We start from the raw sequence: 27,097 nt of genomic DNA on the forward strand, positions 1-27,097 counted from the left end.
TATAGTTGGAGATCGCAACACTCTTCTATAAGAAATTCTATAAGAAATTCTTCTATAAGAAATTCTATAAGAAATTGGACAGATTCAGCAGGCAAAAACAGTAAGGAAATAGTTGAACTCATCAACACCATCAAGCAGCTGGATACAATTGACATCTATTGACAACTTCATTCAATAACACCAGAACACACATACTTCTTGAGCCTACATGGGACATCACCAAAATAGACCGCATTCTGGACCACAAAACAAACTTTAACAAATTTAAAGGAATAGAAATCATACAATATCTGCTCTTAGACCACAGTAGATTTAAATTAGAAATAAATAACAGAACGATAGTTGGAAAAACCCAAATTATGTGGACATTTAATAATACAGCTTTAAATAACATATGAGCCAATGAAGAAATCTCAAAACAAATTAAAAGTACTTTGAACTAAATTAAAATGAATATACACTTTATCAAAATTTGTGGGATACAGCAAAAGCAGTGCTTAGAGGGATATTTCTAACTTTGAATGTATCTATTGGAAAATAAAAATCTAAAATCAATTTGCTAAGCTTTGACCTTAGGAAAACAGAAGAAAGAGAGCAAATTAATTCCAAGAAAACACAAGAAAAGAAATCATAAAAATCAGAGCAGAAATCAATGAAATTGAAAGCAGGAAATCAATAAAGAAAATCAACAGGAACCAAAAGTTGGTTCTTTAAAAAGATCAACAAAATTAAGAAGCCTCCAGCCAGGCTAATTAAAGAACAAGAGAGAGTATATGATAAAGGAGATCTATATGAGGAAAACTACAAAAGTCTGATGAAAGAAATCAAGAAGGACAAAATAAATGGAGATATTCCATGTTCATGGATAGGAAAACAATATTGTCAAGGTTCCTCCCAACTTGATCTACTGTTTCATCACAATATCAATCAATCTGAGCAAATTATTCTGTGCATATTGACAAATTTATTCTAAAGTTTATATGGCGAGGCAAAAGACCCAAAATAGCAAAGACAGTATTGAAGGAGAAGAACCAAGCTGGAAAACTGACAAGCCCAACTTCCCAATTTCAAGACTTACTGTAAAGCTACAGTAATCAACATGTGTGGTATTAGTGAAATAGACAAGTAGCTCAACAGAACAGAATAGAGAGCCCAAAAACACACCCACATAAGTATCATCAACTGATCTTCAACAAAGGAGCAAAGGCAATACAATGGAGAAAAGATTGTCTTTTCAATTATGGTACTGGAACAACTAGACAGTCACATGCAAAAAAATGAATCTAGACAGTTCTTACACTCTTCACAAAAATTATCTCAAAATGCATCACAACCCTAAATGTAAAATGCAAAATTATGAATCTCCTAGGACATACCATAGGAGAAAGACCTAGATGACCTTGGATTTGGTGATGACTTTTTAGACACAACACCAAAGTCACAATCCCTGAAAGAAAGAATTGATAAGCTAGATTTCATTAAAATTAAAAACTGCTCTGTGAAAGACACTGTTAAGAGAATGAAAAGACAAGCCACAGACTGGAAGAAAATATATGCAAAAGACATATTGATAAAGGATTGTTATCCAAACTAGACAAAGAACTCTTAAAACTCAACAGTAAGAAAACAAACAATATAATTAAAAAGTGGGCAAAAGACCTGAACAGACATTTCACCAAAGAAGATGGCAAATAAGCACATGAAAAATGTTCAATATCATATCTTATCAGGGAATTACAAATTAAAACAACAATGAAATACCATCACATACCTATTAGAATGGCCAAAACCCAAAACACTAATAGTACTAAGTGCTGGCATGGATGTGAAGCAACATCATACATTGCTAGTGGGAATGCGAAATGGTGCAGCCACTTTGGACAACGGTTTGGCAGTTTCATATAAAACTAAACTTACTCTTATCATATGATCTAGCAATTACAGTCCTTAATATTTACACAAATTGAAAACTTGGGTCCACATAAAACCTTCACATGAATATTTATAGCAGCTTTATTCATAATTGCCAAAACTTGGAAGCAACTAAGATGTCCTTCAGTAGGCAACGGGTAAACTTGGTACATCAAGATAGTGGAATATTATTTAGCACTTAAAAGAAATGACCTATCAAGCCACAAAAAGACATGGAGGAAATTTAAATGTATATTACCACATGAAAGAAGCCAATCTGAAAAGACTACATACTGTATGATTCCAACTATATGACATTCTGGAAAAGGCAGTACTATAGAGATAGTAAAGGAATGGTGAGTGGTTGCAAGGGGTTGGGGGAGGGAGGGATGAATAGATGGAGAACAGAGGACTTTTAGGGTAACGAAACTACTATATATGATATTATAATGGTAGAAATATATCACACGTTTGTGAATATCCATAGAATGTACAGCACCGAGAGTGAACCCTAATGTAAAGTATAGACTTTGGGTGATAATTATGTGTCAATGTAGGTTCACTGGTTGTAACAAATGTACCACTCCAGTGAGGGATTTTAATGGGGAGGAGGCCATGCATATGTGGGGGGCAAGCTGTATACAGGGAGTCTCTTCTGCTCAATTTTGCTGTGAACTTAAAGCTGCTCTAAAAAATAAGGTCTATTTAAAACAGACACACACACACACTCAAATTCACATTATATAAGTTATAGAATGGCCCCTTGGATACCACTGCAATGTAGTATAAGGGCTTATTCTTAGGTCTTTTGGGAGCCAATATGAATAGAGATTCATCACCCAGAAAGTCATTCTGTGTTGTAATCAGTTTTATTATCCTTTATAAATTTTGTTATAAATTTTGTTATAACTTTAGAAAATATAACTTGAGTTGCTAAAGTTGGCTGTGCAAGAAATGTACTGAAATTTTTTATCACACTTGCTTTAAATTAGATAGTCTCTACTTATTTTCACTTGCATGAAACACTGGGATGGTAAATGAGACAGGGCTGATACCTGCCTCTGAAGCTTATATGACAGCAAGGTGACAGACTTTGAATAGCTAATTACACAATTAATTATTGAATTGCCAATGTGAAAATTACTATGAAAAAAATATAGGATACAATTGGAGTTTATGGCTGAGGGGCCAGATGTAGTCTCTGCAGTCAGGGCCCTGATCTTTGGTAAAGCCATGAAGGATTAGGAATAATTCATCAGGTTAAGGTACATTGGAGATTGATCCAGAACTTAGTATGTGTGAAACTCCCAAGGGAAATGAATGAAACCAACATCCTGAAAAAGTAGAATCCAGGGGCAGCCTGGTGGCATAGTGGTTAAGTTCGCGCACTCTGCTATGGCTGCCCAGAGATCGCCAGTTCAGATCTCAGGCACAGACATATATGCTGCTTATCAAGCCATGTTGTGGTGGCATCCCACAGATAAAATAGGAGAAGATGGGCACAGATGTTAGCTCAGGGCCAATCTTCCTCAGCAAAAAGAGGAGGATTGGTGACAGATGTTAGCTCAGGGATAATCTTCCTCAAAAAAAAAAAGTAGAATCCTCAGAAAAAAGAGTGTTAAGAGACAAGACTGTCAAAACTGAATAAATGAGACCATAAAGAGTCCTATAGAACACAGTGAGAATTTGTGACAACATGGATGGACCTTGAGGGTATTATGCTAAGTGAAATAAGTCAAAGGGAGAAAGCCAAATACCATTTGATCTCACTCATAAGTAGAAGATAAAAACAACAACAACCAAACACACAGCAACAGAGATTGGATTGATGGTTACCAGAGGGGAAGGGGGAAGGAGGGAGGGAGGAGGACAAAAGGGGTGATTAAGCACACGTGTGGTAATAGATTGTGATTAGTCTTTGGGTGGTGAACATGATGTAATCCACACAGAATTCAAAATATATTACGATGTACATCTGAAAAAAATAAAAATAAAAAAATAAAAGTCTTCAACCATCAAAAAAAAAAAACCACAGGGAAAAACTTGGTTCTTATTCTACAAACAGGATCAATTTATTAAGCTTTTTTGTTTAAACAGTGATAAAACGTATTCTTCAATGAATACTGACTTCTGTGTGAAGACTAATTGAAGTGATCCAAGTCTGTATAAGATGTTACAGAAGTTTTTTAAGGGATAACAGAGTCTTGTACTAAGATTTTGAAAGAAGATATAGGAAAATACATGAACGTAAAATCAACAGGATTTGGTAATTATCTTTGGAATATCAATGCAGAGTATGGAAAATTTATACGTTCTACTCTGTTTGATAAAGAGAATTTTGTCCTTATTGATGTTTAGACAAACTACAGGATTCCCATTTTATGGCTATACACTTTTGTAAAGCAGCGTTATGTCTCATCTCCTTGCAGCTGGAGCAGCAGAACCACCACACATCCATGCCGTAAAGAATCCGCTGACACAATTTGGTGCACTTAGAGTTTGCCAAAATGAGAAGAGGGAAGTCTTTTCAAATTTTGGCTAATATAAAAAGACTCAAAATTTCTAAGACATATGGATAAACTAACAACTGCATATTATCAATGTGTCTGGTCAAAACCCCACATGTCTGTCTAGTTTAATATTAATATTATGTCCCATTATATAGTATCAGTAACATTAAGCTTAAAAATTCTACCTGAGAACAATGGGATAGATTCAAAGTAAAACAAAATAACAAATGTAATTGAAGAAAATAATAAAATAACATACAAAGATATAATATTGATGATCAAGAAAGCTAAAAGTTAGTCCTTTTAAAAGTCTAATAAAATGGATAAATTTCTGGAAATATTGATCAAGAAAAAAGTGTCAAGGCACAAGCAAACAATATTAGTAATGTAAAAGGGGATATTAGTGCAGATGCAGGAGAGATTAAACAACGCTTCTCAAAACTTAATGTGCTTACAAAAAACTTGAGGACTACATTACTTTGCTAGGATGGCCATAACAAAATACCACAAACTGGGAGACTTAAACGACAGAAATTCATTTTCTCACAGTGGTAGGGGCAGAAGTCCAAGATCAGGGCGCTGGCAGTTTTGCTTTCTCCTGAGGCCTTTCTCCTCGGCTTATACATGGTCTCTCTTCTATGTTTATGCATCCCCCATGTCTCTTCCTCTTCTTATAAGGACACTAATTATATTTAATTAGAGCCCACCTGTATGACCTAATTTAACCTTAATTACCTCTTTAAGGCCCTATCTTCAATTACCATCACATTCTAATGTACTGAGAGTAAGAACTTCAATATATTAGTTTGGTGGGGGGGAGACACAATTTGGCCCACAGCAGGGACCTCATTAAGTAGGCCTGGGGTAGGACCCAAGGTTGAGCAGTTCTAAAATGCTCCCAGGTCATGCTATTGCTGCCTATCTGCAGAATGCACCTTGAGTAGCAAGGAATTAAAAGGATGAAAAGAAAAATTTGAATAACTTTAACATTTCGAAGAAATTTATAGTGAAAAACTTAGATGAAAAAAGAAATTCCTAGAAAAATATAGATTAAGAAATGTGATGAAAGAAAAAATAAATCCTAAGTGGTCATATCGTCATGAAATATTTCAATTAATATCACAAATTTTTTCAGCAGAGAAAACGTTAAACCTATACAGCTTTAGAGATGAATACTTTCATACAGTCAAAGGAAGAGAATTCAAATCCTATGGAAATATTTCATGAGAAGAGAGAAGTATTCTCCAACTAGTTTTATGAGGTTAATGTAAACTTGATACCATAACCAGATGAGGATAATATGAGAAAGCGAACCTAAAACCTAATTTCACTCGAATATAGAGGCTTACTCAAATACTAAATATTAGCAAAAAAAACTCAACAAATATGTAAAAGGGATAATATCTTGTCCCAGATGAGTTCACTCCAGACACACAAAGATTGTTTTAACATAAGAAAATGTATTTTAAAATAAGGTGCACTAACTGATTAAAAAGAGAATCTTAAAATGCATCTCCTAAGAGACAGAAAAGTAATTTGATAAAATTCAAAATCCATTCATGAAAAAGTACTCATAGAAAACTAAAAATGGAAGAGTGATTCGGTAGGTCTGGGGTGGTTCCCAAGAATTTGCATGTCCTTTTTTTTAATTGAATTATAAGTGACATACAATCCTATATTAGTTTCAGGTGTATGACACAATGACTCAATATTTTTATACATTATGAAGTGATCACCACAATAACTTCAGCCATCTGTCACCACACCAAGTTATTACAATATCATTGACTATATTCCCCATGCTGTACACCACGTCCCTGTGACCCATTTATTTTCTACATTTATTTTATTAATGGAAGTTTATACTTCTTGATCCCCTTCACCGATTTCACTCATCCCCCCACCCGGCCCCTCCAGCAACCACACATTTGTTCTTTGTATCTATGATTGTTTCTGTTTTGTTTTGTTTGCTTTTTTTGTTTTAGAAGCCACATTGCAGCGTAATTTGCAATAGCCAAGAAAAGGAAGCAACTAAGTGCTTATTGATAGATGAATGGATAAAGAAGATGTGGTATATCTATTCAATGGAATATTACTTAGCCATAAAAAGAATGAAATCTTGCCATTTGTGACAACATGAATGGACTTAGCAGGTATTATGCTAAGTGAAATAAGTCAGATAGAGAAAAACAAGTACTATATGATTTCATTTGTATGAGAATTTCATTTCTAACAAGTTGATTTGTTGATGTCAATACTGCCAACCAGGAGATGACACTGAGACCACTGGTACATGGTACAATAAGGCCCACATTGTCATTTAATCCTCTCTGGGTTTAGCTAGTGTTGAAAAGCACAAAAGTTCCCATATACTCTCAAATCCATCAAACTTATAAATTTGTACTATTAGATGCAAAGATTTCAAGTAAGAGATAATTTTGTGGTATTTAAAATTAATAAGGATATAACCTTCATTTTCTTGGTTGACACCAGCCTGGGAGTTACGTTACAACAGGGTCACTATTGGTAATAAATTTAAATTCCACACAGCCATTTCATGAGACTAGAACAAAAAGAGAGGTAACACTCACATGAGTTTGTGTGTGTATGTATATGTATATGTATCTATCTATCTATCTATATATTATTTTTTTCAGAAAGTTCCCAGGAGCTGGTTCACATGATATACCTTTGAATATAGTTCTGAAAGCCTTCTCCTTCATCCAGCTGTAGCCATGAGGTCTTCTAACTCTCCTGATAGGTTCTACGGAATTCATCCTCATATCTGTGTTCACTCTGCACTCCTGATCCTGGCCACATTGATTGGGGTGCAGAGCAAGCCAATCCAAATGATAATCTGAATAACGCACTGCAAAGTTATGCTCAAAACCCTCCTTCCCTTCTATCAGGGGCTCTTAGCCAAGGATGAGTTTGCCCCAGGGTATATTTAACAACGTCTAGAGACATTTTTGGTTGTCATAACTGGGGGAGGAGTTAGCAGGGATTGGTATTGATATCTAGTGGATAGAGGCCTGAAATGCTGCTAACATCCTACGATGCACAGGATAACGCCTGCCAACAATCTATTCATTATCTCCCTCTCTCTCTGCTTCTCTCCTTCTCCTTCTTCTTCCCCTTTCTCTCTCTCTCTCTCTCTCCCTCTCTCTCTCTCTTTATGGTAAATTTCATCTTAGGAGACTCCTAACGTCATCATGCAAATAGACCTACCACCCTGCTCCTCCAAGTATCTCCAGCCCGTCTGAGTTGAGAACTGTAGAACTTCATCTTTAAGTTTTGGAAAACATGAGTTGTCTCAGTTCAGACTACGATTCCAAAGACAAAGTGAGGGCAACTTTAAAGACTGAAAAAAGCAGTACCAGACAAGAGTTTTGAAAACCAGGGACGAATCTGGTCCATGTAATTTCAAACTGAAGGCTACATTAAACTTATAGTCACCATTTCTGGGTGCTCTCTCCCTAAAAGTTGTTTGAGATTCTCCCTGGCACTTGATAATAACTTTTATTTAGAAAGAAACATTTTAAATACTTTGTACTTTATTGCCTGAAAAAGACTTTTATGTATACTTATATTAGTGATTATGCTATTGTATTTTAGACAAAAATACCAAGGGAAAATATTTCGAGGACAAAAGGTAGATTAAATAACATAAGAATAATATAAGAATAGATACTTCTGGCTGGCTTCTTAGTGATGTGATTAAGATCTCTAAATTCAGATAACTGAAACTCTGTTTTTTTAATACAAATGTTTATAAGTATTCATATGATGTGAATTAATAATGTTACTCTTAATATGCATCAATTATAGAGTCTCCGTTTATCAGAAGGAATTTTCTTAAAGAAAAAAACAAAGAAAAGAAAATCTTTCTGACTTTATTATGCAAAAGCCATCAGACATTGTCAAACTCAGACAATCATCTTGATTATTTTTGGTTGTTTGGAGGATAAGTAAAATCCACCCAGACTAAAAAGTAGCTCTTGGGAGGCAAGCAATTTGGTTTTGTAATGAGGTGTGCTTCCTCAGAAGGTGATTATAATGGAGTCTGAGGGGAGAGGGATGAAAGCCTTAGCATATTATCTTTTATTTCTTAAAGTGTTTTATATCAGAAAGCTCTGGAAATGTGGTCAAATAGTCTTTGGGGGTTGAAGCATCCTCCAGTGAGCTGCTTTGATACCAACAGGGCTCCAAGTTCAGGACACGAACATCTCTGCATCTGCTCCTCCAGGCGCTTTGTACCACGTGTAATTCACAGCCGGTGAAACCAGGTGATGCTGAATGGTCCAGTGAAGATCAGAGCCAATTTTTGCCTCACAGCCCTTCTGTTATCTCCAACACCCGATGAAAAGATATTTTACACCAGGTTATGCACGTGGAAATTTATGTGTCTGTTTTCATGACGAGAGAGGAGTCTTCCGGCTATACTCACAGTATAGATCCTAAGATCTATTGCTTTTTCGCTCAAAACATATATCCGAAGAAGATCAGCTTTAAATAAATTTTCCTCCTCACTTTTGGATACATTTTTCAATAGGAGAATCACCAAATTAATAAGATTTGGGGGAAGTGTATGATATATCAATTTAATTTTTTTTTTGAAAAATAAAAGCATGCACGTTGGAATTTTGTTAGCAACTTGGGGAATGAGATTCCGTTTTGGTGTACCCTTCTCTAATAGATTTTTCAGCTGCATTTTACCTAAAACCAATTTTCTTGCTACTTTTGCCAGATGAAAGAAATACTGCAGTTAGTTTGAAAGCTAACTGGGATTCAAAACTTGTTTTCATGGATAGAATTAAATATACTCCTAATCACTCCAGGTATTGGGTCCTTTTTTTATGTTAATAGTGTAATGAAAAGGTTAACATGCAAACTAAGCAAGTAGCAATAACCAAGGCCAGAGTGATAAGTTGCTTCACTACCCTTCACTGCAGGTGAAGCTCTGAGGCGCAGTTTAGCCAAGGTTCGTGCAAGAAGGGTCTGAACTATTAAAGAGGTAATAGATTTGGTGAGTAAATAAAAAGAATAACAATGAAACTACACGTTCAAAACTTCTTGGGTCTTACCCATTTGTGTCACTTGCTGAAAAGATTGTAAATAAATTCGTGTCATAAATTAAACATTCGTAAATTTGTGTTGCCTCACCTATTCTATCTGGTAATTCCTGCTGCTTAGGAGGAACAATTATGCCTAAGAAATCTAACAGTTTATTTTCTGATGGTCTTTTTGTATTAACTTAGGTTATTAACAAATGGGCCACTTTGCTGCCATGTTTTCATGCTTCTTCTTGCCAACTAGGTCAGTCAATAACATCAAAATGAACACTATTTTACTTATATATTCTTTAGGAATTGAAATAGATAACGAATAAGTACAAGATGCAAATTTTAATAATTTAAAAAATTAGCTAAAAGTATCGCTTCCCATTTTCAACTTTTTTTCAGCTCTGAATAATGTATTTTATTTAGAAAGAAACATTTTAAATATTATTTAATTTATTGCCTTAACAAGACTTTTATACGTTTATATTAGTGATTACACTATTGCATTTTAACAGACATACAGGAAAGGAAAATACAATATTTCATGCTAATATGGAAAAATATGGATTTTTCCCTAATTTCCATTTGTGCACACTACTTCAGAGGAGTCACAGTGTAGTTTTATTCACTATGATTATTATATCCTGAATATATTTTAGTTATTCATTTTTAAAATGTGCTCTGCTTGCACTGTAAATAGATATTACAAACAATATTTTCAGATGATATCAAAGAGCAAATAAATATTTTACGATCATTTGCAATCAGTATTTAGATTGTTACGATATTAACAATCTAAAAAAGAAAAACATACGATCATCTCAATAAATGTAGAAAAGAATATTTTACAAAATGCAACAAACGATCCTGGAACAAAACCATCATTAAGCTAGAAATACAAGAAAAATTCTGAAAACTGATGAGAAACAGCCATGAAAACCCTGCAGTCAGCATCATATTTAATGGTGAAAGACTAAATGTTTTCCCCCTAAGATCAAGAACAAGACAAGGATAGCCACTATTCTATCTGTATTCAACGTTGTACTAGAGATTATAGAGAGTGAAATAAGGAAAAAATTAAAATAAAAAGTTATCTCTTTTTTTGGTTTTAATTTTTATTATTTCTCATATGAAAATAGCTCTATTTAACTTTTTTATTGAAGTCGTATTGGCTTTTAACATCATGTAAATTTTAGGTGTACATTATTATATTTCAGTTTCTGCACAGATTGCATCGTGTTCACCATCAATAGTCTAGTTTTTATCCATTACCACACACATGTGCCCCTTCACCCCTTTCAACCTCCTCCTACCCCCTTTTCCTCTGGTAATCACTAATCTGTTTTCCTTATCTATGAGTTTCTCCTCCACATATGAGTGAAATCATACCGTATTTGTCTTTTTCTGTCTGATTTATTTAGTTCAGCATAATACCTTCAAGGTCCAACCATGTTGTCACAAATGGTACAATTTTTGTCTTTTTTATGTTTGAGTGGTATTCCATTGTATATATAAACCACATCTTCTTTATCCAATCACGCATTCATGGGCACTTGGGTTGCTCCCATTTCTTCGCTATTGTAAATAATGCTGCAGTGAACATAGGGGTGCATAAATTCTTTTGAATTGTTGATTTCATATTCATTGGATCGATACCCAGTAGTGGAATAGTGGCATCATATGGTATTTTTATTTTTCATTTTTTGAGCAATCTCCATCCTGTTTTCCATAGTGGCTGCACCAGTATGCATTCCCACCAGTAGTGTATAAGGGTTCCCTTTCATCCACATCCTCTCCAACACCTATTATTTCTTGTCTTGTTAATTATAGCCATTCTGGTGAGGGTGGTGAGGTGATATCTCGTAGTTTTGATTTGCGTTTCCCTAATACTTAGTGAAATTGAACATCTTTTCATTTACCTGTTTACCATCTGGATATCTTCTTTGGAAAAATGTCTGTTCATATCCTCTGCCCATTTATTGATCAAGTTGTTCATTTTTTTTGTTGTTGAGTTGTATGCATTCTTTACATATTTTGGAAATTAAGCCCTTGTTAGATATATGATTTGCAAGTGTTTTCCCCCAGTTGTTAGGTTGTCTTTTCATTTTGTTGATTGTTTCCTTTGTTTTGCAGAAGCTGTTTAGTCTGATGTAGTCCCATTTGTTTATTTTTTCTTGTGTTACCCTTGCCTGAGTAGACATGGTATTTGAAAGGATACTATTAAACTCAACATCAAAGAGTGTACTGCTTATCTTTTCTTATAGTAGGTTTATGGTTTCAGGTCATACATTCAAGTCTTTAATCCATTTTGAGTCCATTTTTGTGTAGGGTTTAAGATAATAGTTTATTTTCATTCTTTTGCACATCTGTCCAGTCTTCCCAACTCCATTTATTGAAAAGACTTTTCTTTCTCCATTGTATGTTCTTGTCTCCTTTGTCAAAGATTAGTTGTCTGTAGATGTGTGGTTTTATTACTGACCTCTCAATTCTGTTCCATTGCTCTGTGTATCTGTTTTTGTGCCAGTACCAGGCTATTTTGATTACTATCACTTTATAGTATAATTTGAACTCAGGGAATGTGATACCTCCAAATTGTGTTCTTTGTTCTCATGATTCTTTTGGTTATTTGAGGTCTTTTGTTGTTCTATATAAATATTGGGATTCTTAGTTCTATTTCCATGAAGACTGTCGTTGGAATTCTGATTGGGATTGCATTGAATCTGTGCATTGCTTTATGTAATATGGACATTTTAACCATGTTTATTCTTCCAATCCATGAGCATAGAATATCTTTCCATTTGTTTATATCTTCTCCAATTTCTTTCAACAATGTCTTATAGTTTTCAGTGTATAGATCTTTCACCTTCTTCATTAGATTTATTTCTAGATATTGTATTCTTTTTTTTGCAATTGTAAATGGGATTATATTCTTGACTTCTCTTTTTGCTAGTTCATTATTAGTGTATAGGAATGCAACTTACTTTTGTATGTTGATTTTGCATCCTGCAAGTTTACTCTATTTGTTGACTATTTCTAAAAGTTTTTTTGATGGATTCTTCAGGGTTTTCTCTATGTAGAATCAAGTCATCCACAAATAGTGAGAGTTTCACATCTTTCTTTTCAATTTGGATATGTTTTAGGTATTTTTCTTGCCTAATTGCTCTGGCTAAAACTTCCAGTACTATGTTGAGTGTCAAGAGTGGGCATCCTTGTCTTGTTCCTCTTCTAAGAGGAATGGCTTTCAGTTTTTCTCTGTTGAATATGATGTTGGCTGTGTGTTTGTTATATATGGCCTTTATTATGTCAAGATATTTTCATTTTATAGCCATTTTATTTAGAGATTTTAGCATAAATGGAGATCAGATCTTGTCAAATGCTTTCTCTGCATCTTTTAGGATGATCACATGATTTTTATTTGCCATTTTGTTAATGTGGTGTATCGCATTTCTGGATTTGCAGATCTTGAACCATCCCTGCATCCCCGGAATAAATCCCACTTGATGGTGTGTATGATCCTTTTAATGTATTGTTGTATACAAATTGCTAATATTTTGTTGAGGATTTTTTCATCTATGTTCATTAGCAATACTGACCTATAATTTTCCTTTTTTGTGTTGTCCTTTTCTGATTTTGGTATCAGAGTAATAGTGACCTCATCAAATGACTCAGGAAGCATACTGGTCTCCTCAGTTTTTCGTGATAGTTTGAGAAGGATAGGAAGTAAATCTTCTTTGAATGTTTCATAAAATTCACCAAAGAAGCCATCCAGTCCTGGACTTTTGTTTTTTCGGAGGTTTTTGATTACTGTTTCTCTTTACTTGTGATTGGTCTATTCAGATTCTCTATTCCTTCTTGAATCAGTTTTGGGAAGTTGTATGATTTTAAGAATTTATCCATTTCTTCCAGGTTATCCATTCTGTTGGCATATAGCTTTTCATAGTATTCTGTTATAATCTTTTGTATTTTTGTGGTATCTGCTGTAATTTCTCCTCTTTCATTTTTGATTTTATTTATTTGAGCCTTATATCTTTTTTTCTGAGTGAGTCTGGCTAGGGTTTATCAAGTTTGGTCTTAGTTTCATTGATCCTTTCTATTTTTTTTTTCAGTCTCTATTTCATTTCTGATCTGATTTTTATTATTTATTTCCTTCTACTGACTTTGGGCTTTGTTCCTCTTTTTCTGCTTTTAGGTATAGGATAGGCTTTTTTATTTGAGATTTTTCTTGTTTATTGAGGTAAGCTCATATTTCTATAAACTTCCCTCTTAGTGCAGGTTTTGCTGCATCCCAAAAGTTTTTATATGTTTTGTTTTCATTTTCAGTTGTCTCTAGGTATTTTTTGATTTCTCTTTTGGTTTCTTCATTGATCCAGCAGCTGTTTGGTAGTATATTACTTAGTCTCCACATATTTGTGATTTCCCCATTTTTTTTAATACTTTATATCTAGTTTCATAGCATTATAGTCATAAAAATGCTTGATGTGATTTCAATCTTCGTAAATTTATCAAGGTTTGCCTTGTTTCCCAAAATATGATCTATCTTTGAGAATGTTCCATGTGCACTTGAGAAGAATGTGTATTCTGCTATTTTGGATAGAATGTTCTAGATACATCTTTTAAGTTCATCTAGTCTAGTGTTTCATTTAAGGTCACTGTTTCCTTGTTGATGCTCTCTCTGGATGGGCTATCCATTGATGTAAGTGGGGTGTTAAGGTCCCCTATTATTATTATGTCGCTGTCAATCTCTCCCTTTAGGTCTGTTAATAGTTGCTTTATATACTTTGGTGCTCCTGTTTTAGGTGCATATACATTAATAAATATTATGTCTTCTTGGTGGAATGTCCTTTTTATCATTGTATAATGACCATCTTTGTCTCTTGTTATCTTTTTTATCTTGAAGTCCACCTTATCTGATATAAGTATGGCTACAGCCACTTTCTTTTGCTTGCCATTTGCCTGGAGTATCATCTTCCATCCCTTCTCTTTGAGCTTATGTTTGCCTTTAGAGCTGAGATGTGTTTCTTGGAGACAGTATATTGTTGAGTATTGCTTTTTAATCCATCTAGCCACTCTGTGTCTTTTGATTTGAGAATTCAATCCATTTACAGTGATTGTTGATATGTGAGGGCTTAATACTGCCATTCGATCTTTTGTTTTCCCGTTGTTCTATATTTCCATTTTTTCTTTCTGCCATTTCAGTGGTGGTTTTCTGTGATGGTTTTCTCAGTTTTCTGTTTATTTATGATTTGTGACTCTGCTCTGATTTTTTGTTCTGTGGTCACTGTGAGGTTTATATGAAAGATCTCATAGATGATATAGTCCATTTTCTGATGGCCTCTTGTCTCCATTAACCTAAAGAGTTTCCATCCTTTTCCTCTTCCCCTTCTACGTTTTTGATGTCACAAATTATTCTTTTTTGTATTGTGAGTTTGTGACCAAATTGAAGTGTTTAGAGTTGTTTTTGATGCTTTCTTTCTCTTTCTCTTTTATTTTACAGTTAAGTGTTTGCTAACCTATTTTCATACACTATTGCAGTTTTCTGATTTTGTCTGTCTATTTATCTCCTTGCCCAAAACCTTGTAAAAGTTTGCCTTTTTGTTTCAGGTAGGAAGGCTCCCTTCATCATTTCTTGTAAGACAAGTCTAGTGGCAAAGAACTCCCTCAGCTTTTATTTGTCTGGGAAAACCATTATTTCTCTGTCATATCTGGAGGATAATTTCACTGGATAGAGTATTCTTGGCTGATAGGTTTTCTCTTTCAATATATTGAATATATCATTCCACTCTCTCCTGTATCTCAGATTTCTGCTGAGAAATCCACTGAAAACCTGATGGGGGTTCCTTTGTAGGTTATTTTCTTCTCTCTTCTTACCCTTCGTAATTTTTCTTTGTCAGTGACTTTTACCAGCTTTAATATTATATGCCTTGGAGAAGATCTTTTAGCATTGATATATGTAAGAGTTCTATTAGCTTCATGTGCTTGCATGACCACTTCCTTTGCCAAGTTTGGGAAGTTCTCAAGTATTATTTCTTTGAATAATTTCTCTGCTTCTTTCTTCATCTCTTTTCCCACTGGGATACCTATAATCTAAAACTAACCTATAATGTTACTTTTCCTCAATGAGTTGGATATGTCTCAAAGAATTTCTTCATTTTTAAAAATCTTAGTTCTCTCTCCTCCACCACTTCAATCATTTCTAGGTTTTTATCTTCGAGTTCACTGATTCTCTCCTCCATAGGTTTGTTCTATTTTTTATGCTTTCTGAATTATTTTGTGTGTGTCTGAGGAAGATTGGCCCTGAGCTAACATCTGTTGACAATCTTCCTCTTTTTGCTTGAGGAAGACTGTCACTGAGCTAACATCTGTGGCAATAGTCCTCTATTTTTTGTATGTGAGATGCTGCCACAGATGGCATGATGAGAAGTGCATATGTCCATGCATGGTGTCTGAATCTGCAAACTCCAGGCCACTGAAGCAGAGCATGTTAATGTAACCATGACACCACCAGGCTGGCCCCTCTATATTACTTTTTATCTCATTAATTGTGTTTTTCATATCCAGAATTTCTGTTTGGTTCTTGTTTTTAAAGCTTCAGTCTCTTTGGTGACATATTCCTTCTGCTCATTGATTTTATTCCTGAGCTCATTGAACTGTCTTTCTGAGTTTTCTTGTAACTTGTTGAGTTACTTTTTTGTTGTTGTTGAGGAAGATAAGCCCTGAACTAACATCCACTGCCAATCCTCCTCTCTTTTCTGAGGAAGACTGGCCCTGAGCTAACTTCCATAACCATCTTCCCCTACTTTATATGTGGGACACCTGCTACAGCATGGCTTGCCAAGCAGTGCATAGGTCTGCACCCGGGATCCAAACCAGCAAACCCTGGGCCACTGAAGTGGAATGTGCAAACTTAACCACTGTGCAACCAGGCCAGGCCCATGTTCAGTTTCTTTATGACAGCTATTTTGAATTCTCTGTCAGTCAGATTGTAATCTTCTGTAACTTCAAATTTGGTTCCTGGAGAGCTGCCACTCTCCCTCTGTTCTACTGTGTTACTGTAGTTCTTACTGTGTTCGATGAACTGATCCTCTGCCAATACATTTGTGGTAGTGGCCACCTTTATTATTTGGGTACAGCTTTGGTTGCTTTTGTTCTGAGCTGCTTCAATTGTATTTGGCAGGTGCTGGCAGGTGTCACTATTACTGTTGGGGGCCCAGCTATGTAGCTCCCTCTGCTGGTAAAGCTGGTGTTGGTGGTACCACCACTGGGGACTGGGTCTCTGGTTCTGCTGTGGTTCCTGAAGCCTCAGGTTTCAGATGCCACCTGCCACTGCTAGGGGAGAAGTAGGGGCTAAGCCACAAGCATTGTTGCTGGTCCTGAAGTTTCTGGTAACTGGCACTCACTAGTGTGGTTTGAAACCTCAGGTCAAGGCACTCTGCTCTTTACAGTGAAATTCATCTTTCAGTTGCTGTCTTCACTGCTGGAAAGACCAGTGTCACTGCTGGGGTAGGGGGCCAGGTCACCAAATTCACTGTGTCCTGGAGCATCAGGACATGTGTGCCACTCACCACTGTTGGGAGGGGCAGGGGGCACAGCCTCTGGTGGTCAGCACTAGCGTGCACTGGTAACCTACCTTAAAACCTCAGGTCAGAGCATCCACCCCAGCTGGGAAATTTGTGCCTTGGATGTAGTCTCCACTGATGGAAAGACCAGTGCCACTGCCAAGGGAAGGGGACAAGGCCATGTAACAGGCTCACCTGTGTCCTCAAGCCTCAGGATGTGTGTAGCACCCACCACCACTGGAGGGACAGAGGCCAAGCCATGAGTGCTGTATTTGCCCTTGCAGCCTATTCTTGCTGGCATGGGTGCCAGCGTGAGGATTTGCACCTTGGATCACCTCTATCAGAGGAGAGGACGAGGGCTGCTCCTCTAGTTCCACTGGTTCTTTGAGGTTCAACCTGTCCACCTTCAGATGTATAGATGTGTGGATAACTCAGACATTCTGGTATGCTGTGCAGGGAGTCCTTTGTTGGTCAGTGGATGTCTGACTGGTTGTAACTTAGAGGGGAGAGATAAAGGACAGCTCATTCTGCCATGATGTTGAAATTGCTTTCAATAAAAATTATCTTGATTGAAAAAGAAGATATAAAACAGTGTTTGTTCACAGGCTAGATGATTGCCTATGTGGAAAATTCCAGAGCATCTACAAAAAAGCTACTAAAACTAATAAGTGGATTCAGCAGTGTTGAAGAGTATAATGTCATTATAACAAAGACTGCATTTCTATATGCTAGCAATGAATGATATTGCTTTAGACAAAAACACCTGAAGCTAAAAAGCATTGCTGAGAAAAATTAAAGACAAAAATAAATGGAGAAATATACTGTAATCATGGACAAAATGACTTGATATTGCTAAGATGTTATAAATAGATGAACAACTAATTTCGGGTCAAGATACAAACACATATCAATGAGAATGTCTAGTCTTGTCAACAACAGATGCTAGAAAAATTGTATATCCACATTTAAAAAGTGAACTTTGAGGGGCCGGCCTGTGGCATAGTGGTTACGTTCACCTGCTCTGCTTCAGCGGTCTGGGGTTCACGATTTTGGATCCTGGGCATGGACCTACATACCACTCATCAACCCATGCTGTGGCGGCATCCCACGTATAAAACAGAGGAAGATTGGCACAGAGGTTAGCTCAGGGACAATCTTCCTCACCAAAAAAACAGAAAAACAAAAAGCACTTTTATTTATACGTCACGCCAGATGCAAAAAGTAACCCAAAATGGATCATAGCCTTAAGCATAAAAATTAGAACCATAAATATTTCAGATTAAAATAGGAGAAAACTTCATGATTAGGCAAAGAATTCTTAAATAGGACAACAAAAGCACAATTTATTAAATAAAACAATTTGTTTCTTTGACTTCATCAAAGTTAATAATCTCTACTTTTGAAATACACTGCTAAGAGATCAAAAGTCAAACCACAGACAAGGAGAAAATATTTTCAAATCACATATCTGATAAAGCACTCATATCCAGCATATCCAATGAACTCTACAAACATGAGAGAGAAGCACTTCCCAAATGGTAGAGAAAGGACCTTCAAAAACCCACTCCTCCAGAAAAGGATTAACACTGGCAAAAGCTGTCAAAATCAACTTTTTCAGAACTCTTGGAATTATCCAAAGGCTTACAACAATCCGATGAAGGTTTATTCAAGAAAAACAGTTGACTCTCAGTAAGAATAGCAAGGATTGCCACATTTTAAAATTCCCTGTCCACCTACTTCTCACCTCAGCTCCACAGTAGCTCTGAAAAGCAGCAGTCTTGGAGCAACAGTAGCTATGAAAAACAGCCATCTAGCAGCCACTGGAGAGGGAAGAAGAATAGGTTTGGAGCTCCCCACAAAAGATCAGTCCCCAGAGAATTGTCATGATTTGACCTGAAAGCTACTAAAAGCCCCATTCACAGAGTTTGTCATTATTTAACCTGACTCAGCTCACTCAGTAAGGAAAGCCCAATCCTCAGACTGTGTGTCAAAAGAAAAAAGTAGTGTCAATTGTGTAATATTGCTACTGCCTGATGCAGTGATGGCATCTAGGGAAAAGAAAGAGATAGACAAAAAGATGAAAAACAAAGTCAAAAGAATAATATATCCATAGCAGGCTCTGAAAAGCTCTGATATTTTCTGGGAATCTAGAAGTCCATGTGCTTGTGGGCCACTGTGTGCAAGCTCAGGAGAGATCTAAGAAGGCCTCCGTTTTTCACTTCTGGCTGAGCCTGAGGCTCTGTAGAAGCTGGAAGTGAAGACTGAGGCAGGGTAGTAAACTGCCAGAATGTGGAAGTCACATTTCAACACACATAGAGCCCCTTTTGTAAAGGGTGGAAGACTTGCTGGCTTAAGGCATTTGAGAAAATATCTGTTCAATCATTAGCTGACCACTAAGCTATCAAGCAGTGACTTCAGCAGCCACAGATGACAAAGAATACAGATTTTTAGAGAATTAGTCCAAGAAAGTCACTAAACAAATACATAGTAACAAGGGCAACAACAAACAGCAATAAAAACAAATCCTGGGAGCAGGGAGAATCTGACTTCCATACTTGCTCCAATTATATTATTTAAAATGTACAGTTTTCAACAAATAAAGATGACACATACAAAGAAACAGCAAAGTATGGCTCATACTCAGGAAAATAAAATAGAAATTGTCCCTAAGGAAGACCAGATGTTGTATTTACCAGGCAAAGACTTTAGCCATTCAAAATATGTTCAGGGCCAGCCCCACTGGCCTAGTGGTTAAGTTCAGTGCACTCCACTTTGACGGCCCAGGTTTGGTTCCTGGGCACAGAACTACACTGTTCAGTTAGCGGCCATGCTATGCTAGCAGCCCACATACTGAAAAATAAAGGAAGACTGGCATGGATGTTAGCTAAGGGTGAATCTTCCTAAGCTTAAAAAAAAAGAATCTGTTCAAAGAAGTAAAGGAAATCATATGTAAATAAGTAAAGGAAAGTATGAGAACAATGTCTCAACAAATGAAAAACATCAATAAAGAGAGAAATTATATTGAGAGACCAAACAGAAATTCTGGAATCGAAAAAGTGTAACTGAAATGAAAAATTCACTAGAGGGGCTAAATAGCATATTGAGCTGGGAGATAAAAGAATCAGGGAACTTGAAAATAGGTCACTAGAGATTCCAGTCTGAGGAACAGAAAGAAAATAAGAATGAAGAAAAATGAAAGAGACTTGGCGGACATCATGAGAGTGTCAACGTATGCACATTGGGAGTCCCAGGATAGGAAAAAAAGGTTTAGGAAGAATACTTGTAGAAATAAATGCCCCAGATTTCCAAAATATGATGAAAAACATTAATACACACAAACAAGAAGCTCAACAATCTATGAGTAGGATAAACTCAAAGAAATGAACACCTTTGACATTGTTCTCAAGTGAGCACAAAGTTTGTGACGCAGGAACAAAGCTTTCTGGGTGGCTGCACATTTTTGCAAGCTTCAGGTAGTGCATTCTATGCGTGAAAAAGTGAAGTTGACTCTCATAGATGTTCTCTGGTTCTAATGACTTACAAAAAAAAGCAAGCAAAACAAGCAGCACCAGAAAAGGAAACTGTAAAGGAACAGTCAAGTTGATCAAAAGAGAAGCAAGAGAGTTTCATAAAAATTGAAGAAAAGGTTTTCAACAAGGTGGTAATACTCCAAGTTTTATGTGCAGTGAAATCTGTGTAACCTGTCCAACCTTTTATTATGGAGAAATGTGGCCCTATTTATAGATGTGTTTGCAATAGACGCTTATGATGGTTTAAAAGTGCCAGAAATAATGAAATGCATCTTCTCTGGCAAGTATTTTGCCTATATGTAATCTCATGATAGTTTTTAAATATACAGCTTGTCTAACTAGCTTTTAGTTAAAAATCTAGCAAATAAGCAAGCTGCTAGTGGCAATGGCATCATCTGGAATCAGTGTAAATTCTTAGAAATCATAAAGAAAAGATTGAACAAAAAGGATCATCCAAATATAAGATTATTTGAAAATTAGCCATAAGTTTTACATTTAAAAAAAATTTTATTAAGTATAATAAGATTTGCTGTCAGAGTTCTTTAGCTCTACCTAGAATATGTTGACTTGAGCTTAAAACAAGTTGTTAAACTGAGCACAATTTATTGTCCACAGAAAGTGCGAAAATTTTTTCAGTCCATGACATTTATGTGTGCATTCTCCTTCCTATATAAACATGTTAAACATAACCCAAAGCGTATTGCCAAATATAAAATTTCTGTTTTTCTCTGTAGCTCTCCTGGGAGTGATGATATGTCTTCATTTCATTGACTCTTATAGTGAAGAGCCAGAATGTGCATTGTGGATATGTCTGAATGAAAAGTTCGATAGTTATAGTCTATTTTACTAAGATGGAAAAAAGTAATTCTTCCCTTTTTTGGTTTTGCCTATTTTTACTAGGGACACACTAACTTTAAACTGAGAAAAAATCAAACGTTTGCAAGAATCAGATAGGAAAAGAAAACGTCAAAAGGCAAATGTTCCGTGTCATGGTGTGGGAGCTCAAATCTCCTGTGCTGGCCGCGTGCTGTCAGAGTACTGCATACCCACCCCACAGGAGAGGCGAGAACTTGTGAAAGAAAATCCTATGGGAAAATGTGCCAAATAGAAAAATCTGAGAACTAAACTGCTCTTTCCCTTCGTTTGGTTTAATTTTTCTCTCTGGTTAAAAAAAGAAGAAGAAATGTTAGTTTAAAAATTTAAGATGCACAGGTTAGCTGACTAAACATAATGCTACCTTGTCATAACAATATTAGTTAGTCATTGATGCTGTTAAAATACGTGAAACACCTATGATTTCCAGGAAAGGGAACTCACTATAAAATTTAGGAGTTTATTTTCTTAAACATCGTAGTGCCTATGTCTGTGTTTATACATTTGGAATAGTTTTGGGTAAAAATAATTAGGATCAGCCACAAAATCTAATATCTGATCACTAATCTCTTGTGCACCTGTAAATATAAGAACTATTTCTCACCGGTTTTGTTTTTCCTGAATCAAACCTCTTATAGAGATGTGCTAGATCAATTAAGCCACGCAAGTGCTGTTAAAAAATTGCTAGATTAGTGCTGGAGGGCTTTAGTCACCTTCCCTGAAAGACATAATACACTTTCCAAATTGCTCAGTTCAAATCCATTCTTATATGTATTGAAACTAATGTCGTCATATCTCTGTACTGCCAAAGATCCTCTAGCTTTCCCTGGCCTGCAATTTCCTCCACGTCCGAATTCCTTAGTCTCAACCATCTTCTCCAGCTTCATCTTTGGTTGCTTCCTATCACCAACATTTCCTACCAGGCACACTGAAATCACCGTTCCCTGGACATATGGTGGCTTTTCATACTGCCCCTGCTCTTACCCATCCCTTGTCCAAGATGCCCTTCCTTGTTCCTACTCCATCTTCATCAAACGCTCATGAAATCTTCCTTAAATCTCTCAAGCAAAGTTAGTTGTACTTTCTAAATATGTCTAGGGCTATTTCTAAATGGCTGCAGACACAACAGACAGGAAGAAAAGTCCAAAATCTCAAGTAACTTTAGAAGGGTAAGGTGGAGGACAGGAGAAAAAGACTGATATCTAAGAGCTCTTGTATCCTCATCAGAGGTGCATGCATAAGAAAATTTCTTAGTGGTGATGACTGTCTTCAACACTCCCTGATTCTTTCATTCTCTTTTCCTCAAAGGTGTGAGTCTTCATGCTATTTTTTGGATATTTTATGTCTTCCACCACAGAACCCCAATCCAAACCTCCTTAGCCTTGTAGTCTTTCATGCACCAGGCTCATGACTATTCTGGAATCAACAGTTATTGAAAGTTCTAAGTTCCTCAGTCTTGCTTTATGCTAGGTAATTGCCAGCTAGTTCATGTGAGGGAGTCCCTGTTAATATGTTAATGGATACTCCTGTGTAAAATGAGACAAATCCCAACACAACTCATGGCCCAAAATCTCAGCAGATGTGTTTTAAGCTTCAGAGTCCTTCACTTGATTAAGCCCTTCCTACTCCCTGGAAAGGAGACTGAGCAGTATGTTCACATGTTCATATGCTTTTGTAAGTTTACAAAAGTAAGATATTTTAACTGCAATCAAATATGACCACTCCGATTTCCCTCCCATTGCATGTGTGTAGTGTAGTTTTGAGGTTGTTGCAAATGTTTTTTGGGATCTAGCTAAGAGCAAATTTTGTTGAGGATACATACATTAGTTTTGATTTATGGAATGTACTTGTAGAGTTCAAATTCAAGTTATTGCTGGCTATAACAGCCTAAAGAAAGCTCTCAGGAATCCTCATACCTCCTTCTGTGAGTCTCATCCATTGTTGTGACAGGGTAAGAGGTGATATTGAGATGTGAGAGACATGAGTGAGTCTTACGGAAAGAAGCACTGGAAGGATGTAGGGACATTTAACTTAGCCGCTGCACAAGAAAAGTTGAAACGCCCTGAAAATTTACAGCCTTTCCCAACTTTGACATTAATTCTAAAATTTACGTGACATTACCTATGAGGAATTGTGAATGTGAAAGAAACTCTTCTAAACTCTCATAATAAAATAGACGTTTTGATCACCCATGAAGAAGAAAGAATGATATATTTCTATTATCTGTAGAGAAAATACTTTTAAATTATTGCCAAATGAATGAGTAGACAGACAAAAATGAAAATTTTGTGATTACTGTAATATTTATGATTTTTTAATTTGTAATATTTACTATATTCTTTATTCTTCTAAACAAATACTTTAATTGCTAATTTTATATTCTTTTTCTTAAAGTGGGCTCTGCAAATGGTATGAGCCTCAGTATCCACAAAACATGAACTGCTCATAAATATTACTTGTTATTACTATTATTATCAATTCAATGTTTCTCCAGGGAACTTTATATTCAGTAACGACTTTCTACAAACAATATTTTGACTCAAGAAGTAACTCTACTGCAAGGAATGTTAAACTCAATAATGAATCAATAAAGGGTTTGTTTTCCTCATGTAGCTGGTGCCTAGTGAAGAGAAGTTATTATATTTTTCTAGTGAATTAATCAGTCTTCTTTGAGTCTTTCAGTATTTGAACGACTTCTCCCGTTCATGTAATAATCCTGGCAAACTCTTTATGGAACCCTTTTTTGGCTTGAAAAAGGCAGCCCTTTTCCAATAAATCTGAGTAGAAGAGATTGCCCCTGAGGATAAAGTGAAGCAATTAATTAGGCTATAAAATATTCTCAAATAAAGATTTTAAATTAAAATTTAAATTAAGATTTTAAATTAAATTTCTCATTATAGTCAGAATGTGTTAGGTTATATTACAATAACAATCAAATCTTGAAACCTTGATGGTTTACTACAGATATGTGTTTCTTGCCCTTGCAAATGCTATGGGAGGTCTGGTAACACTGCAAGGCTGTTCCCTTCCCAGGACTGACTACAGGATCCAGGATGTTTTATCCTGTGGCTCTGTAATTTCTATATGTGGTCTTCAGAAATATTGGACAAGGGAGGAATAAGAGACATTACATTTCAGAAATGAAGATATACACAAGATGCATTTCACACAAATACATCAAAATACTTGAACTAAAATGCAGAAACATTTTAATGTACAAAATAATGTATGCAATAAGCATCTCTTACTCCCTCCTCCCATTCCTGACTCTCCAACTACATCTCCCAAGTAAAGCTCATGAAAGGGGTAAGAATCAGATAAGAGATGGGTTAAGGTCTAATAAAGAGGGAATTTTAGAGGCAAACAAGATTTGGGGTCTTTTGCATGCATCACTTGAATTTTAAAGAGTTGTAAATGTAATGAATTTATATCATATAAATCAAAGTGTCACAGACTTCAAATGGCCATGTCAAATTGCCATAAACAAAGGAAAATAAAAGTTATTTATCTGTGACCTATTTTATAAAGTTGATTATAGCTATTCCACCTTCAAGAAGGTGGAGAATGACTTCCCACTCCTTAGTTGTAGGTTGCACATAATGACTTCTTCCAAAAGTGGACAGTATGGAAAGTGGGGTTGGGAGGTAACTTTATAGTGGAGAAACCTGACAAACACTATGTCCTCCAGGTGATCAAGGTCACCATCAATACTGGTACATTATGTTGACAGTGTGTACGCTTAATACGTTGTGATGAAACTATCACTTTACCTTTTGTGGTCTTCCTTTCAGCAACACATAATCAGAGTCTAATCATGAGAAAAATATTGGACAAATCCTAATTGAGGGACATTCTACAAGATACCTGCCCAGTAATCCTCAAAATTGTCAAAGTCATCAAAAACAAGCAAAGTCCAAGAAACCGACATAGCCAAGAAGAGCCTAAGGAGACAAGAGTATTAAATTTATTGTGGCATCCTGGACAAGATCCCAGAAGAGGAAAAGGACGTTAAGTTAAAAACTGAAGAAATACGAATAAAATATGGACTTTTTCTAATAATAATGTATTAATATGGTTCATTAGTTGTAAAAATAGTACCATATTAATGTAAGATGTTGATAATAGAGAAAATAGTGGAAGGTATATAGGAACTTTCTGTTACTATCTTTATGATTTTTCTGTAAATCAAAAATTGTCCTTAAAAAGTTTATTTAAAAAAATACAAACAAAAGGTTTAAAAAAAAAACCTTTCTAATCATGGCTTGCAGTTCCTCAGTAAACTATTAATATAATATTGGTCAAATTATTTTTTTGTTCAGCTGAATTCTTTAGAAGAGCTGTGATACAGTCATATGACAAAAGGTACTCAATAGACGATACAAAATTTCTCTGCATATGAAAGCTAAACTCTGTCTACGATACTTACTATTAGAAAAGTGAGAACTAAAGATCATATAAACAGTAACAAACAATTATAGATAGATAAATGGACAGATTATAGATAGAAAGATAAAGACAGAAGATTAGATAGATGGACAGATAGATTGAGAGAGAGAGATAAAGATGATAAACAAAAATATGTAAGGTTTGAAATTATAATTTCTACATAAGATAAATAGTTGATATCTGATTTTCAACAAAGAAACTTTGAAGTATATTCAATAATGAGTGATTCATTTAGGAAAAGGGCCTAAAGAGAAATCAACCAATCAACCAAATGAGTTAACAAACACACAAACTTCCATAAGGAATAAGATGAACAAAATTTTAATAGGTTTTTGAAACTATCTTAGCAGCTCCTAAAAGTTTTATTTTAGTACTCTATGTTTGTTACAGTATTATGCCCAAACTTCTAAAATGAATTCCTACTAATCTTACAAAAAATCTCATAATACACAGGTTAAAAATAAAAATCTATAATTTACTTTATTGAAGGTTCAAATTATGCCTCAGATAAAGACTTTGTAATTTTCTTACTGGAAGAGAATGATAAAAACCTTTCTTTTGATTTACAATAAATTAGATTAGTTAAAAATGTAATTAAAGTTATAGCTATAGTATAATGACACTGGTTTTATAACAAAATAACAAAATTATATATCTAATGTATAATTGCTAATTTCAATATATTGAAGCTTTGGCTTTAATCCAAAAATATAACCTTTGCTAAACACAGTTTCAAAACTCCTCTTTAGGAACTAACTTCAGAACCTCTCTATAACTGACTTGAGTATTTTTACTTTCAGAGAAATTTCCCCATGAGAACTTAGATTTAATTTTGAAACTCTCATAATACTCTTCAAAGTAAAGTTTTACAGTAAGTTAGAGGATTAAAATAATATAATTGACAAAAAATATGAAGATGTGTGTGTATGTTTTAGATTAAATTCAAGAATTCTGAAAAAAGCGAATTCTGATTTTTTTATGCAATGATCTCGTAAATAAAGGGAATTTCCTCCCAATATAGCTTCTTTAAAATAAATCTGTCAATTTTACTATTTATATTCCCAATCAATTTTTATACACTCCTCACACAGACATAGTGTTCTTGAAATGTTCAACCAAATTGATATATTGAGGCTCTGAAAACTTCTATAGTTTTTACATTCTGATATTTTCTAGATTGCTGGTCATTTGTAAATTGATTGTGGTAAATT

General features: G+C 35.3%; 1 long non-coding RNA gene across 3 annotated transcripts in view; it reads left to right on the forward strand.

Moving 5' to 3' along the window:
* LOC139076476 (uncharacterized) overlaps nucleotides 1-27,097 on the forward strand; it is a 116,455-nt gene that overhangs the window by 77,485 nt on the left and 11,873 nt on the right. The window contains exons 3-4 of one of the 3 annotated variants that reach the window (XR_011528124.1): nucleotides 21,468-21,629; nucleotides 25,232-26,795. The exons of 1 other annotated variant lie outside the window; for it this stretch is intronic. This is a non-coding gene — a long non-coding RNA (uncharacterized lncRNA). Of the gene's footprint in view, nucleotides 1-21,467; nucleotides 21,630-25,231; nucleotides 26,796-27,097 lie in introns of those variants that run through there. One more of the 3 variants, XR_011528122.1, reaches the window with a different exon arrangement.

The sequence above is a fragment of the Equus przewalskii genome, chromosome 16 (assembly GCF_037783145.1).
Source record: "Equus przewalskii isolate Varuska chromosome 16, EquPr2, whole genome shotgun sequence".
NCBI classification, from domain to species: domain Eukaryota; kingdom Metazoa; phylum Chordata; class Mammalia; order Perissodactyla; family Equidae; genus Equus; species Equus przewalskii.